The sequence below is a fragment of the Squalius cephalus genome (assembly GCF_949319135.1).
Source record: "Squalius cephalus genome assembly, chromosome: 9".
Classification (NCBI taxonomy): Eukaryota; Metazoa; Chordata; class Actinopteri; order Cypriniformes; family Leuciscidae; genus Squalius; species Squalius cephalus.
Window position 1 is genome coordinate 11,084,177 of NC_137130.1, and position 12,722 is coordinate 11,096,898.

General features: G+C 37.7%; 1 protein-coding gene across 4 annotated transcripts in view; it reads left to right on the top strand.

Moving 5' to 3' along the window:
• sema5ba (sema domain, seven thrombospondin repeats (type 1 and type 1-like), transmembrane domain (TM) and short cytoplasmic domain, (semaphorin) 5Ba) overlaps positions 1 to 12,722 on the top strand; it is a 207,036-nt gene that overhangs the window by 83,115 nt on the left and 111,199 nt on the right. For 2 of the 4 annotated variants that reach the window (XM_079880360.1, XM_079880364.1), the window contains exon 2: positions 8,617 to 8,687. The exons of 1 other annotated variant lie outside the window; for it this stretch is intronic. The gene's annotated coding sequence lies outside the window, so the exon portion shown is untranslated. Of the gene's footprint in view, positions 1 to 8,616; positions 8,692 to 12,722 lie in introns of those variants that run through there. One more of the 4 variants, XM_079880363.1, reaches the window with a different exon arrangement.

Below are 12,722 nucleotides of genomic sequence, written 5' to 3' on the forward strand. Positions count from 1 at the left end.
CCAAATCAGCACATTAGAATGATTTCTGAAGGAGTAATGATGGTGAAAATGTAAATATATATTAAAATAGAAATCAGTTATTTAAAATTTGAACAAAATTACTATTTTACTTTATTTTTGATTAAATAAATGCAGCCTTGATAAGAATAAAGAGACTTTGTACCGACCTCAAACTTCTCAAACTTTCTAAACTGAAATTTTGAGGAGCTACTTAAGCTAGCAGTTGAGGAAGGGGCAAACTTTAGAGATTTCTTTTTCTCTCTCAGACTGGTGCATTATTAATTAAAGATAATTGTAGTCAAATTAATATATTATAGTAAATACCGGTAATTAGTATGTTGTTGACAGATAGCATGTTACATATATTAATTGAGACGTCAAGCACAAATTGTCGACAAATAATGTACCCATCTTGTGGTGCCACTCCAGGCTTGTTGCATTGATTCAGGGGTGGGCGTTATTGGATCCACTGTGGGAGGTATAATTACTGCAGCTGCAGTTCCTCCGATCACTGTCACACTGGGCCGCCGACCCAGGAGGTCCTCTCGCTTTAGACCGCCGCGTCTCTCAGCCTTTCATTGGCTACCTTTTGTGTGGGTCTAGCATACCCAGCCTCCTGCTGACTTCATGCAATTGATATAGACAATGTCTATGTTCACATTATAGTCTAAATGATAAGTTCTGTTTCCCTCCCCCCTTCAGATTCAGTCTTTTGTTCATATTCATGTTTGTAAATGACTCGTATAACATCATCTGTGTTAACATTCGCATATGAAAAACCATAACATGTCGATCCTGCTAACATTGCAGGATTGTGATGCATTTGCTAGTTTTACTTAAATTGATGTGCAGGAACATATAGTCCTGCAGTATTGACATTTACACCGTCCTAGTTTCTACCTCGCCATCTTTCTATGGATGCTGCCCGCTGTTGCTCACTGCAGGATGTTTTTTTTTTAATGATTAAAACGGAAACCTTTTGGGCTCTTAATGAGGGTGACATTGACTTTAGGCCGCTTGCAGAGATATTTCTCTAGTGGTTTGCACTTGGGTCACATTGTCATGAATCGTATATATGAGTGTCAATGAGACTGATCTGAACACATAAAATGGAATGGCCCAAATCAGATTTAACACTTTCAGCCCTTATAAAAAGCTGATAAAAAATTCTGCACGACTTGCCAGGATGCTCAAACCAAATGGTCAAAGTCTGAATTTGCATACTAGCATAGTCTTACATGTGGCCTACTGTTCCGAATTCTGCCAGAGTTTGGTTGGTTTGCATGGTCAAGTTTGCCCCTGCTGGTTATGGCTGTCACTTTGTGAAAAAATCCTGTTAAATTTTTGAGACATAATTGTTCATTGAATCGATTGTAAAATCGATTTTCCATTTCTAAAGACGTTTCCATTTTCAACGCCAAATATAGGCCAATCCACAGACAACTAACAGGCATTAGGACGAACGTAAAGAGGGCGCTTGAGACGCACAAGTCAGCAATATTTCTGATGATTTATTGGTGTGAAGTTTCGTGCACAATAACAAACAGGAGTGTAACATTCTCGAAAAACAATAAGCAGAGTGGACTGCCATAACATCAATGAAAAACATTACTGCAGATCTCATCATGGCTGTGTTTACGATTAGAAATGTCAAACAAATTTCGCCTATACGTAGGCGATTGTAGCCCATAAAAAGAGGTGGAAAATAAAACTTAAAATTCACTGAAGGACTAGCCTACATTGAAAGTGAAGTTCGTGTAGGATAAACACGCAGGGCCGCTACATTCTCCAAATCAGACTGTGGACTAGAAACATCTGTCGCAGTCTACAACAGGGTTCAAAAAACTGTTCAAAAATGAAACTTGGACTTACTTGAGAACAGGCCATGTGTTTTTTTTAATTGAACGTAACCGACACTTAGGTTCTTTGTATTTATCTGGATGATGAAGCTGCATATGCCCCCTCATAGTTGTAGTGCTGCTGTGATATGGGAACTCACGATCGCACAGTTTGCATACCACTTTGTCCTTCTTCATAGTTTGATCTACAGTCCAAAAGCCGAAGTGCTTCCATATCGAACTCCTCAAGTTATTAGGGGTTATCACTCGTCTCTCATGTCGCACAGGTTGATCGCCGTTGTCCTCCATTGTTTTTGGCAAAACAATCGGCCGATTGAAACCGATTGAAACTATGCCTGCACGTAAAATTGGTGGGAATTTTGCACTTTCTTTATTTTCTTTTTCTGCTTGTTTGTGAGTTTTGTTACATCTATTTTTTTTATTTGTTTAATTTGTTTAAAATTAAGTGTACATATTTGGTTAAAATCGATTCCCTATTTTCGTTTTCGAAACTTGTGTTGGTTGGTCTGAGCGATTGTGCAATCGATTTTCGAACGTAAAGTGACAGCCCTACTGCTGGTACATGTGGCTGCAAAAAGCATTTTCCATTGGTGTTTGTTCATAAATTTGCTATATACTGTATATCTTTTTTGTTTCCTTATATACTGCCAATATTTCCTTTACATTATAGGGTCATTCCGTGTCAAATCAACCAAATTTTGAAAACTTCGCCGGCCCATTTTTGATGTTGTTAATATTTTTTTAGTTAATATTTGTAACTCAAGAAGTATTAAAGATCCCTTAATATCCTTTTATATTTTGTTTTTTTTTAACAAACTTTTCTGGTTACACTTTATATTAGGTGTCTAACTACTATGTACATCAAAAAATAAGTGCAATGTACTTATTGTGTTCATGTTTTATTGCAAAACACTTTTGCTCTTACTGGGGTGGGATACGGGTTAGGTTAGGGACAGGTTTGGTGGAATGGGTTAAGGTGTAAGGGAAGGGTCAACAGTGTAATTATAGATGTTATAACAAAGTAATTACAGATGTAATTACATGCAGGTATTTAAAAAAATATATATAAATACAATGTAAAAACATGTATGTAAACAATAAGTGCATTGTATCAAATGATTAATTTAAATAGTACACAGTAGTAAAGGACACCCAATTTAAAGTGGGACCACTTTCTTTTGGTATCCATATTTTTAAGGTCCTATAAGGTTAAATTCCTTAGTAAATTAAGTTGTACATATTTTCAGTGGTCAAAAAAACTAATGTTTTTTTTTTTTTTTTTTTTTCAAAGTGGAACATCTAAAGCAACAAATAATGTTAAAACTAGAAATGTATAGCATTTAATAAAACTTCATTCCTTTTCCTTGTCACTGTGTAGCTTTATAAATATTTGTGAGCTATCGGCTTAGGTTAGCGCTGTCATACAGTGGTGGTCAAAATTGATGGCACCCCTGATAAATATGATAAAAAATGGCTGTAAAAAATAAATCTGCATTGTTTATCCTTTTGATCTTTCATTCAAAAAATTCACACAAATCTAACCTTTCATTGAAGTAAAATAATTGAAAGTGGGGGTAAATCACATTATAAAATAAAAGTTTTTCTCCAAAACACGCTGGCCATAATTGTTGGCACCCTGTTATTAAATACTTTTTGCAACCTCCTTTTGCCAAGATAACAGATCTGAGTTTTCTTCTATAATGCCTGATGAGTTTGGAGAACACCTGACAAGAGATCAGAGACCATTCCTCCATTCAGAATCTCTCCAGATCCTTCAGATTCACAAGTTCATGTTGGTGCTTCTTCTCTTCAGTTCATTCCACTCATCAGGTCAGGGGACTGGGACGGTCATGGCAGAAGCTTCATTTTGTGCTCAGCTACCCATTTTTGTGTTGATTTTGATGTTTGTTTTGGATCGTTGTCCTGAAGGAAGATCCAACCACGGCCCATTATAAGATTTCTAGCAGAGGCCGTCAGGTTTTGATTTTTTATCTGTTTGTATTTGCTAGAATCCATAATATCATGTATCTGAACAAGATGTTCAGGACCTCCAGCAAATAAATAGGCCCACAACATATAAGATTCAGCAGTATATTTAACCGTAGGCATGGGGTACTCTTCATCCCTGTTTGCACCAAACACATCTGCTGGGTTTGCTGCCAAACCCCCCCCCTTTTTTTTTTTATCTGACTATAGAATCCGGTCCCTTTTGAAGATCCAGTCGTGTCTGACAACTGAATATGCTGGAGTTTGTTTTTGGAGGAGCGAGGAGGATTTTTCTTGAAACCCTCCCAAACAACATGTGGTGATGTAGGGGTTGTTTGATAATTTTTTTAAGGCTTTCTGACCCCCAAGACTCAACTAATCCCTGCAATTCTCCATCTGTGATCCTTGAAGAGTCTTTGGCCACTCAAACTATCCTCCTCACCGTCCATTAAGACAATATAGACACACGTCCACTTCCTGGCAGATTCGTAACATCTTTAGTTGATTGGAACTTCTTAATTATTGCCCTGATGGTCAAAATGGGGATTTTCAATTCTTTAGATATTTTCTTACAGCCACTTTCTATTTTGTGAAGCTCAACAATCTTTTGCTGCGCATCAGAACTATATTCTTTGGTTTTACTCATTGTGATGGATGATTAAGGGGATTTGGCCTTTGTGTTTCCTCATATTTAAACTCCTGTGAAACAAGAAGTCATAGCTGGACAATTTCATGTTCCTAGTCACCCTGGTGTGCTAAAAAAGGTAAATATTAATGGGAATATACTTCAGAGATATTTGTTTCATAAAAAATTCTAGGGGTGCCAACAATTATGGCCAGCGTGTTTTGGAGAAAAACATTTATTTCATAATGTGATTTACCCCCCAATTTCAATTTTTTTACTTCAATGAAAGGTTAGATTTTTGCGAATTTTTTGAAGGAAAGATCAAAAGGATAAACATTGCAGATTTATTTTTTATCAGGGGTGCCATCAATTTTGACCACCACTGTATATATATATATATATATATATTTTTTATTTTTTTTTAAGGGAAATTGTTGTCGAATTCGGTGTAACAGCAACCACTTCAGTATTTATTTATAGTTTATACTCATTCAGAGCTGGAAGGCCAGCAGTAGGTTGAACAAGACATGCAAGGAGCAACTTTTATCATCTTCTCGGAAAAACTACTGCTGAAGCGACACAATCATTTTGCTACAGTCACAGGCAAATTAAAACTCTGAGATCAAACCAGCTTGCCTCACCCCCTCCTTCCCACCTGCAGCAGCATTCTGAATCTGTTGCTCGCTAGACTCCCTTAATCTTGGGCCCTGGGGATCTTGTTGGAGCCTGTTAGCAAATGTTTATCCCACAGTGAACACCTGGTTGTTTGGAGAGTACGCCCACAGTGCACTGCCATCCCCCACCCGAGCAACAACGTGCTTAAGATTGAGCCGGCACATCGTATTCCTACCACAGTGTGCAGTTCGTCGCATTCAACATGGTGATTAGCATAAGCCTCATTTAGTCATCCTTTAATGAATCATTTTCCTGGGCTTATTCCAGCTGTGAAAAAGCATTAAATGGTAAAGCTATGAATTGTAACCTTAAACTTGATATTACCCAAAGAGAGCCTTGAACAAAGCTTATCACATATCATTAACCACGATTACTCATTTTATAGCAGTTTGATAGAATTGCTCTTTAGTGGCATTTCATGGAAATTCTTTAAGGAAATGTACATAATTCAATGTATTTTATACCAGGCTAACATTCTCATTTAGTTTTCATTGTGTGCAGTGCAAGTTAGTCCATACTAACGGCCAGTCAAATCATGGTCCCCCAAGACCACTTTGTTTTAAAGGGATAGTTCACCCAAAATGAAAAAATCTGTCATAATTTACTTATCTCATGTCATTCTAAACCTGTATGACCTTCTTCTGCGGAACACAAAAGAAGATATACATAAAGGGATAGTTCTCCCAAAAATTCTGTCATTAATTAATCAATCTCATGTCATTTCAAACCGGTAATACTTTTGTTCATCTTCAGAACACTAATGAAGATCTTTTTGATGAAATCTGAGAGCTTTTTGTTTGTCCATACAGCTACGCAACTGATACTTTGACGCTTCAAAAAGTTTATAAAGAGATCGTAAAACTAATTCATAAGAATTGAGCTGTTTAGTCCAAAATTTCTGAAGAGAAAAATCGCTTTATATGATGAACAGATTAAATTTAGGCTTTTATTCACATATAAACATTGATCAGCAAACATAAACAGGAGCTCAACGGAACCTGATTGACACACGAGAAAAAACCTCTTGTGGAAGCTCAAACGTGCTGCGTAACACACAAGAATGAACCTCACTGTTTCTCGCACGCCAAGCAAACAGGCTTGAGCTTCTACAGTATTTACCACAACTGATGTGTGTGTTGATAAAAGCCTAATTGTAATCTGTTCATCATGTAAAACGATCATCTCTCTTCAATTCATATGGATTTGTTTTACAATCTCTTTTTGAAGCATCAAAGTGTCAGTTGCAGCTGTTTATAGAGGGACAGAAAGCTCTCAGATTTCATCGAAAGATCATTGTGTTCCAAAGATGAACGAAAGTCTTATGGATCTAAAGAATTTTCATTTTTGGGTGAACTATCCCTTTAAAGAATGTTTCTGCTGTTTTTGTTCATATGAGAGTCGACAGGGTCCAAAAAGAACATGAACCCCCCTCGATTTGTATTTAAAAAAAAACAATTTTCAAAGGATCTTCTGTTTTGTTCCACATAAAAATATTGACCAGTATTGGCCAGATTGTACTTTATTTAGCCCTGGGGGTCTAGTGGTCAACTTGCTCTATTTTCACCCTGGTTCAGCTTCCTTTTCCAATTTCGGACAGCATGTCCTGAGGCATTGAAGGCCCCTGGCAGTCTGAGACTCTGGGGCACTGGCCTCATTGGCCACCTGATCTATAATCCACTCCTGCCAGCTGCAAGCCTGCATGTTTTTTAATAAAGTTATAAAAAAATGTAATCGAAAAAGGTATTTCATTTTTAAAGCCTGCACAGAAAAAAGCAGTATAATTGAGTGTCATAAAAAAGGACATAGGAAGATAAGCCACCTGTGGAATCTGGGGATGTTGAGGTTGTTCGGCCTGTGGCTGAAACGTCTCGATTTCAGTGACCTTTTAAAGCAGTAATTCTCAGTAGTTGTTAATTGATTTATTGAACATGCCTTGGCACGCCGGCCAATCAGATCATAGGAGCAGGGGTTCGTTGAAGGGCTTCATTATTTACTCCTTAATTACTCTGGCCCGGTGTCTTACTCCGACTCTCTGCTTTGCACTATACAATGCTGGACTAACCTTTGCTAGACGATGAGAGCACAAAGCCCCAGTGCCTGGTCTGTGGAGGCTTATGAAGTGGAGCGGCCTCTCTCTTTGCTCTTCCTAATCTTAATTAAGTCCTGAACAACTGGGCTTTGCTCTTATCTGTACAGAAACTGATGTTGTCATGCCATAGTGCACTTTTAATTGCACAGTTTGATAAGAATGGAGTAGAGCTCAAGAAAAAGGTTTCATTTATCTTGAACTTTTGGACAATGAATTAATATCATCATGAATTCACCTATAGATGTGTTATGTTTCATTTTAAAACTATATTTTACAGTATGTAACAGTAATCATATAATTTTAATCAGTTGTATTGACATTTTCAAAGCATTTTGCTTAATCTCATATTTAGCGTTCTTACTTTCAACATAATTTGTTTCAAACTTAGTTTGAATGACATGCACTTCATGTATTCGGGTCTCACGCTCTATATTTTCATCCATATTTATATGGGACAAATGGCAGCATTTCATCTTTTAATACAAGACGATCCGTATTGCATCATACCGTTCAAAAGTCTGGGGTCTGTACTATATCTTTTTTGAAAGAAATTCACACTTTATTCAGTTCTATATAATGTTTTAATGTTACAAATAAATACAGTTCTATTCATCATCTATTCCACAAATCATGTTAGAATGGTTTCTGAATGATCATATGGCACTGAAGACTGGAATAATGGCTGATAAAAATGATGCAGCCTTCGTGAGACTTTTTCCAAAAACATAAAAAAAATCTTAGAGACCCCAAACTTTTGAATTGTTGTGTATGTGGGATGGTTGGCAACCCTGACTTTTTGTTAAACAGGTGACATCCAGGATAGGGTAAAGGGTGGTAAGAATGTTTGAAAAAACTCTATGGAAACGATCATTAGTGGTTCTTACTAATGTATTACTTAATCTCAGGGGGTACTTCAAGTAAATAATGCAGGTCATAGGGGTGCAGCATACAAAACCCAATGTAGTAGCTGTGCTCTGATCTCCTTTTTAACAGCATTCCAGGGCCTCGGTTTCTATTCCACTGAAGGAGTTAGTGGTTTCTTAAGAGTGTACACTCTCAAGAATAAGTATTCCAAAAGTGGGTTTTCACCGCGATGCCATAGAACCATTTTTGGTTCCCCAAAGAGCCTTTCAGTAAACAGTTTCTAAAAGAACAATTTTTTTTAGTGTGAAGAACATTTGAATAATCTGAAGCACCTTTTTCCACTACAAAGATTCTTTAGTGTAATGGAAAGGTTCTATGGATGTTAAAGGTTCTTCATGGAACCATCAATGTCAATAAAGTACATTTACTTTTAAGAGTGTAGGGTGATGCATACCTTCTACCACTAAATTAGCATTAAATATAACACTTGTGTGCTTCCTCTGATTCTCTCTCCAAAGGCTCCGAAGGATTGCTACCCATTTCTGCAATAGCCCTGCAGCTTCGAAGATGACATGCTCGTGATGCCTCTGTAAGTGGTTTCTGCTTGTTTAATACACTTTGCCAGATGCCATTATCTAAGTGAAGCATGAGAAACTGGGGATGCACGATATATATTGACCACCATATCGGTATCGGCCGATATATGTTCATTTTTAATGTTATTGGAAAATGTGGCCGATATATTAAGGGCGATAAACAATGGATTATTTCCTTCAGCTGAGACACTTGCGCACTGTTCACTATGATGGTTTTGAATTGATTGAAATAACTTCAAAAAGGAAATTATGGTTAAGTGCAATGTGCAGTGCAATATATGCTACATAAAATTATATAGAGAACATTATAATTATGTGCTTTGGACATGCCTTTTAATGGTGAGACTTTTTTTTTTTTTTAGATTTAGATTTAGATTTATCAGCCATTCATCAACATTCAGAAAGTTTAGTATTTAGTATACATTCGCTATGTTTTATTTGTTAATTTTTAATGAAGACTCTTTTCAGAGTTCCACTTTCAATCATCTGCTTCATACTTGAGTAGGCTACAGCTTTCTTTAACAGGAACTCATAAGTCATAATAGAGATCTCCAGTCTTCCTGGAGAATCTGTATGAGGTTGTCCTCCTATTCTCCTTCTTCTTTTTGTCTTTTGTTTTTGTCTCCCCGACGCTCCTCGCTCTCTGCTTCTCTGTCTCTGTGACCGTGGACAAAGTCAGGGAGCCTTTCAAGTCAAATCCCTTTATTCTATGTCAGAAATTGAGTGTTTTGAAAAGGAGCGTTCTGGCAGAGAAAGGGCTGAAACTTTCATTGCAGCCATTTATGGAGCAGCACAGCCTGAGGCTCTTTTTCCTTTCTTCAAAAGAAACTGTAAGAGAGGCTGACATATTTAATTGGCTGTTTGTAAGCTAATTAAAGCTTGTATGTTGATGTGTTTGACAAATCACCAGGGTCTTTTTCATGTTTCAGACTTCTTCTGAAAAACATTTTCTATGTCTGTGTGAAAGTACCAAATTCTATGAAGAAGCCTCACTGAAATTGATTTTTGTCATTAGCAAGGGTAGATGTAGTCCCTTGACTACTTGACTTTCCCAAGTAATTGTATAGCTGGATGAAGCTCACAACAAAAAGTCCAACAAAAAGTCCAAGTCACATTTCACCCATAACAGTAAGAATACACTAACATTCAAGAGTTTGTTGTCAAGATGTATAAATAATAGTTTCTGTATGGCCGAACAAGCAAAACAAGCGATTGCTTTTGGAGGGCCGATTGCTGTCTGAATTGACCATCAATATAGCGATTGTTTACGTAGCCATTATTATTAACGATGTAGCATCCGTTTATATGGATACAACTGATTGCTCTGTGAACAACTGGCAATCAAGGTAATTTCCGTGTATGGAGACAAAAACGTATTAAAGGCCGTACGTTTTTTTAACATTTTTTATGGTTACGACACGTGAATTCAGCATAAGCTCATTGTTTAGGTTCAGGAGGAACAGTTTGTGGCGCTCAGTGACTGTCTGTCTACAACTCTGCATAGCCTTACAGAACGCGCTGATGACGTGGGCTGTCTGCGCGAGCAGGGTACGCAGATGTTTGGAAATACAAATGTTGACAGGCAGGTAGGGAATCCTATCATTGTATTCAACCGAATGCATTGATTGCACAAATATTTTTTTGGTCCTGAGACTTCCACCGAAGATATATGTACATGTTTTTAATATTTAGACCACTTCTATTATTAATTGCTATTAGGATGTGAAGATAGTTTCAACCATTATAACAAAAAGTGTTCATAAAAAATTGCCTACCGTACCTTTAAATCTACATAAGTTATTGGTATTATAATAAATACTACGATGTTGCATAAATATTTTTACAATATAGTTATGAGAATAAGATTTTCATGAAGACAATTTTCTAAGAATTAAGCAGGTCCTCCAAGTTTCTCATAACCATTATTTATCATGTTTTCTATTAAAGGTATTATAATAGACACTACTATACCATGATGTATAAATAGTTAAAAATGTAAATCATTCTTTTTTTTTGGCACTACAGTAATAAGAAAAAGATTGCATTATGGTAATGAGAGTCTCAATGGTCCTGATATAGTTTTTATTTTTCTTGCAAAAGTTTTTTTTCTAAACTTTGGGTAAAATGTGGCTTGTGTGAGTGTTTAAAGATTCATCCAGCACCTTTTGGAGTTGACTTTAGGGTTGTCTGGGGATTGAAGATAACGAATTGCCAGACACCTGGATGTTGAGCACTAAGGCAACTTTCCCACTCACCAGGTTCTCTGATGGGTCAGCCAGGGTTCCAACCCTCTGTGTCCCCAAGCACATACTGCTCTTTCCCCCTTCTGTGTTAGGTATATTTTTACTACATTGCATCTTCCTCCTAAAGTTTATTCCATCAGTGACTTAATCCCGCTAAATGACATTATTTTAGCAGCTGGTCTCAATCATTGTGCCTTCCTGAGAAGACTCACTTTTTTGTTTATGTTTATGGTCTTCTGGGCCCGTTTAGTGAGTCCAGGAGCTGCCACGTTGTTTTAATTTCGACCCACCGTTGTTTGCCGACATTCGGTTCAGGATGACAATGAGCCGGAAGAAAACAAGCCCTTTTACGATATGAATAGAGTAGGAACTAGAATGGGACTCCTCATCTGTAAGCTCGCTTTTAAGGGTCTGTTTCCCCCTCGGTCGAATTAAAGACGTGCCATTATGCTTGGCAAATTACTACGCACTCTTTGTGGTCCAGCCATGGTACATTAGTGTGCCTTAAGATGGTCTAGCTGTGCCCATTCACCTAACAAAGAGAGGGTCCCCCTGGCAGATCCTTGGCTGGTCACACAGAGGAGCCATTCACACCAGGCAGAAGGGGCCGTACGGTAGAGAGCTCGGCCACAAGGCAGCCATGACAAAATTCCCTAAAGTACTGCTTGAAGAACAACCATTTCCTCAAATGCAAACCAATTAAGATCGATTTGACAACTGTCCAGGCAGAGAAGTGAAACATCTGTGTAGAGCTGGAATATCTTAACAGAACTAGCCATGCTTGTGATGTTTTTGGTCTCTGCGGAAGGGAAGAGGTGGAGTTGCTTGTTTTGGGTTCCGGCTTTGTGGATTTTGGAATTTAGAGGCGGTAATATTGTAGCTGGACCCAATTACAATGAGAAGAATTAGGTGGCTCCCTGTGGATTCTTACCACACATGGTTTTGCTGAAGATTTTAGGACTATGGCAATTAATTAACCCATTAATTTTAATAGTTAACTCATTGTTTTAATGGCTCTCATTCATAATGACATACATCCTAATTCAGTGCAACTTTTTTTCTTTGTAAGACATGATGCAACTGTTCACAGCTACATGGAATATTCCTTTGATGACGGAGTCTCATAAATCAAGCAGAATAAACAACGAAGACAAGCATGTTATCATATATATTACTTACAAGATGGAAAACTTGAGAAAGAGAGCCAGAACTTGTGCTATTAAAGCAGTTTTTAGTCGTTCTGTAAAATAGTTTCTCTTATATTGAGTCCAATTCCCTCTCTCCTCATAAATTAGTAGCAGGGAGTGATGATGGGGACCAAGAGCCAATAAATTGTATGTTGCTCTCAGGGTCATTAAGCCGCGTGGTCTGGGCCCACTGGATCTTTTATCATCCGCCTTGGATCAGCGGCTGTAAAACGGTGGCTAACATTGTGTGTTTATTTCCCCATAACAAAAGATTAGCTGTCTACAGCTCATGAGTTCAGCTAATGCTCCTTGGGACTCGAGCAGCCGTGGAAACATAAATCTACTCCCCAATTTTTGTTCTTTTCTCATTGTGCTCACCTTTCTTTGCCCTTTCCCCACTTTCTCTCTCCCTTATGACTTTTAACTGATTTACTCTGTCTCCAGTCTTGACCTCAGACGGCCTGCCCACGGACTGCCGAAAGTCCATTTGCTGACTGTCAGATGCATATTGCTGGTAGAAATCTGACACCAGGCACTAGGTTGATGCATTACTGAGGACTAATCACAGGTATTGACTGTTTTTTTCCATGTTAGTGGC